The sequence below is a fragment of the Anas platyrhynchos genome, chromosome 2 (genome assembly GCF_047663525.1).
Source record: "Anas platyrhynchos isolate ZD024472 breed Pekin duck chromosome 2, IASCAAS_PekinDuck_T2T, whole genome shotgun sequence".
Classification (NCBI taxonomy): Eukaryota; Metazoa; Chordata; class Aves; order Anseriformes; family Anatidae; genus Anas; species Anas platyrhynchos.
Genome location: NC_092588.1, coordinates 155,231,247 through 155,235,667, shown reverse-complemented (window position 1 = coordinate 155,235,667; position 4,421 = coordinate 155,231,247). Strand labels below are relative to the sequence as shown.

Below are 4,421 nucleotides of genomic sequence, written 5' to 3'. Positions count from 1 at the left end.
AGCACAGTGCTGCCTCACCTCTCTGCTAGTAGTTCTTGGTAAATTTTTCATCATGTCCTAGTAATTACAGTCAAGACTGGATAGCCTCCATAGTTAAATCTGCATAGTTTTTTGTTGTTGATTTTTTTTTTTTTTTTTTTTAGAAATAGTCATTCCAAGGCTAGTCAGCAATGAGTGCAAGCCCCAATTTATGATTTGGGATGGAAGAGGGAAGAAAAAGAAGACAAAAAAGTGAAATATAGGTGGTTTTATTGAGTTGATTCTTTACTTGCTAGCTACCTAGTAACTCCCCATGATCAGTATTTCAGAAGGGATATATATATAAGCAAAAGCCATAATTACATATGACATTTTCTGCAGCATCAAGGCTGGTTCATGCTCCCTTGCTGTTCATTTCCATCTTCATATCAGTTCACCTGCACTCTCAATGAGCTGTTTTAACTCTGTAAGTCAAGCTGCAAACCAGATCACCAAGTCAGTTGGGGTGAGAAAAAGCACCAAACACAGGTAAACCCTGTAAACATTCCATGTTTCAAGAATACCTCCTAAAAGCTTCTCAGGTGCACTATCACTCACAGGGACCATATAAACATCTTTCTTGACCATAACTCCTACATGCTTTGTAATTTAATCTGAGAAATGCTACTACAATTGTTGTGGTCAATTTGGCAAACATTCTCCATGATATATAAAGCCTTTCCTCTGCTCCTTTTCAGGCTGTTTCACAACTTTGTTTTTAGCATTATCCAGTGGCATGGGATAACTTCTGTTTCCTTCACCTATAAAGATTTCTGTCATTCTTCCTCCCTCCCGATGAGGTTTTGCCTATGGTGGAATTGCTCGCCTTAGGGTTTTGGAGCTGTGAGCTGTTCAACACATGGCTGCTGATTAAGCCACATCTCAAGTAATGAAAAATTGCTCACCTTCTTATGGGGGTTTGGCAGTCTTTGTGAAAAGCTGGAGCTGGTCCTGTTCCAGGTTGTAGTAGACAGCTGTCATGCAACAGCATGAGCTATAAAATGCCTTTGTCAGGGAGCAGCAAGGGCCAGCTGCTTCCCAAGGCACAGAGAGCCAAGAAGCAGGAGTGATAACACAGCTAGCAGGGCAAGAGCCTCACAGGCCAAGATCTTGTCCTACAACTCCAAAGATCCAGAGGTAGCATCCACATTCATACAAAAGTCCAGATCATCAGGCAAGTTCCCAGTGATGAGGCAGGACAGAAGTTAAGCCAGGAAGTCAACATGCAGATCACAATCAAGTCTAGCAGCAGTAGCCAGACATAGTCCTATGATTATCACACAAGTCCTCAGTCACAAAGTAGATTCAAGGCCAAGCTGAGAGGTCAGCCCATTGGTCAGAGCTTGGATCAATAGGGTCTATGATCAGACACAGCTAAGACTAAGCCTAGGACAAATATTCCTACAACATAATTCAGATTAAGGCTGAGTCAAGGCTGAATGCCTAGGTCTAAACTTAACTGGAGCCCCTGATCCCATGAGCAGAGAATGTGGTTCCTCTCTGCTGATTATAAAGGGAACAAACACCTGCAGGTGATCAGCTGAATATCACAACAGATATAAATCAATCTCTTCCTCAGTTGGTCTTCATTTCTGATGATGCATAGCCTAAAATTAAGATCTGCTTCAGAGGAAATTTTTCATCTCAGTTAGAAGCAGGGAACTTTGGGAAACTGGAATGTTAGTTATTGAGTATTGCTTAGTTTCTGTAAGAGATGGATGCTAGTTTCTGTATGCAGCACTCAGTAGCTAAAGTAGGTAATTCCTACATAAGATCTCTTGCTAAGATATTACTTCAAGTGTTGGGAACTTTTTTTTTTAAGACATTAGGACATTGTTAGCATAAGTAGCATCATTTCAAGGCCCTTATCAAAGATTCTACTAAAGATCTGCATGACTGGTTCCCTTGTATATCAGCAAAATACTCTGAATTACGGCATTTGGGCTGTACATGGGGAGACATTGCTATTGTTCCTACAAAGGAACCTCAGTCTAAAGGTTTATCATGCCAGCAAACAGGATGCATTCTATGGAGATCAGCTGAACATTCCTTTAGATATCTGCTACCTGGTAAACCTTAATATCTGAAATTCGTTTTTACTTTCTTGATCTATACCAAGAAAATGTAGTCTGACTTTAAGTCTTTGTGAACTCTTGCGTTTTTTTGTTCTCTTCTGTTGTTTTTCCCCCACCTTTAATCCACTCTGTACCCCGAGGTTTTGTTAGTATGATACACACAAGTGGGACTTGCTGGATTGGTAGAGAATTGAATTGCGTACAGTCTGTCACTGTCCTACAGCCTTGGCTGCTTAGAGACTCTGGGTTAGACTGCACTGATGAAGTTTAAACAACTTTTAAAAGAGACCTTTCTTGATACATGAGTATTTTTATCTCCACGGCTCTGTCAATTCAGTGGTTCTCAAACTAATGCATGGAAAGCTTGGAACAAATTCCAGTGTGCCATGGTATCTGGCTATGGGACAATCTCCTCAAGAATTTCAGGCAACTTCATTTCCTGGTTTTCTTTCGAAAAGATTTCAGCACCTCAGTCTTGGGGAAGATCCCTTCCATTTTGAAATTCTCCCACACTGTCCTTCACTACCACAAAACAACACAACAGAGCTAAAAAACATTGTATCCTTAAATATATTCTGAATCTAGGAAGGCAGGATGCCAGAGAACCTGAACAATACTGCTGTTGCTCTTGATCGTATATGGAAAGCAATTACATATTATAATGATATCTGGCAGCATCTGTCTCCAACACGGATAGATTATGGATAAGTCCCATGGGAAATATCTACGTTCTGCAATGTGCTGCCAAAACTGAGATATTCAGTCTAGTCCCAACCAAGCTAATTCTGGACATGGAAACAATATAGTTGTGTCAGTAGGATGTTTCACACAGATAAATTTGCTGTGCTAATTGACCCATCATAGGTCCATTTTGAGAGGCGTATGGCCTGTGACAAAATGAGTTTCCATGACTGTCATCCAGAGCTCCCCACAGAAAGGAGAGCACACGTTACTTTAGGAGACAATAATGGCAAGCCCTGGGGTAAGTCAAACTAGTCTCAGAAGTAAAATATGCTAAATGACACAGAGATTAGCCACGTCTTCTTTCCTCACAGCTAGAATTAATCTAAGTTTACGTTGATTTTTGCACTGGATTGAGCCCTGATAGCAGTCTACACCTGCTGTGTTCATGACCATGAAGATTTTTGTGGAGTCAGACAGATTCCCAAGGTCAGTTGGTATGTCTTTGTATTCAAAAACCCTTAATATTTTTTTTTCTTCTATGATTTTTTTTCCTTTTTTTTTCCATATATATTCCAATATTCCATATTTAATTATATACATTTCTGTGTTTTCCACATTTTCCTTTCCTTTTCTGGGAGATTATAATGATGGGGACAATATACTTCTACCTCTTCTTCCCAGGGGGGAAAATGAATCTGATTTTTCTGCCCCTTTCCTTAGATAAGAATCTCTTGTCACAGGTAAACACTGAATCCTCAACACCTCCTTGAGCAGGTACAAGAAAAGATTTGAACTTTTAGGCAATGGTGATGTGATGTAGTTCCTGAGCTCAGACACACTACTTCAGTCTTATTTTTGACCTTAACTGTGTCTATTGAGTTGCAGGTAAGGAGTTGTGTCATGTCTTGTGAGCTCAGCATAGCGTAAACTCTTCCTGCCTTTAGCAGACTGCACAGCCAGAAACAGAGATGCAAAGTAAATGTGAAAATCCATGGCAATTACACAGTGGCGTGTTTAGGGATACAATCCAAGTGGGAAAAGGATTTGGAGGGATATGAATCCAAAGGCACAGTTCATGAAGTGAACGCTGTCATCTTTATTTGCTCTATTTATTTTCAATTTTGTTTTCATTCTTTTTGTCCCTGTATTCCTACCATAACTGCATAGCACAAGTTTGTACTCAATTTATGAATACTCGAATGACTTTAACCATTTCACTTCTGATTAAGTATTTGGTAAACACATGACTTAATTAAAACTGAAGAAGGAAATAAATTTTCTTTTTCACTTGAAATTCTGACAAGTGGGAAAAAAAATCGAATTTTAAATGGGTAATAGGAAAGCAACTTTCTCTACTAAATGAAATTAACAGTAACATCAAATGCTGTTTGTTTTGGGGGGAATCAAAATATTTAATTATGATTTCTGCTCTTGTGCTTTCCCATGCTTTCATGGGAAATAAGTAAAAGAAAAAGCTGTTTTAAATTGGAAAACAAACTCTGCAGCTCCTGAAAGACTAACCAGGGAATATTTATATGGTTGTGTTCTATTCTGATTTTTCAATACAGTATTTTATCAAACCTGACATATTTCCATGATACATTTTTCTTTTGACAGGTTGACATTTCCCAGTAGGAAAATATT

The 4,421-nt window shown here is 39.0% G+C and overlaps 1 long non-coding RNA gene across 1 annotated transcript; it reads right to left on the bottom strand.

The window, feature by feature from the left end:
• Positions 1 to 232: 232 nt before the first annotated feature.
• Positions 233 to 1,487, bottom strand: LOC110351488 (uncharacterized). Its single transcript, XR_002398994.4, has 2 exons — positions 924 to 1,487; positions 233 to 455 (listed from the first exon to the last, which is right to left on the bottom strand). It is a non-coding gene; the product is annotated as an uncharacterized lncRNA (long non-coding RNA).
• Between the last annotated feature and the right edge of the window lie 2,934 nt (positions 1,488 to 4,421).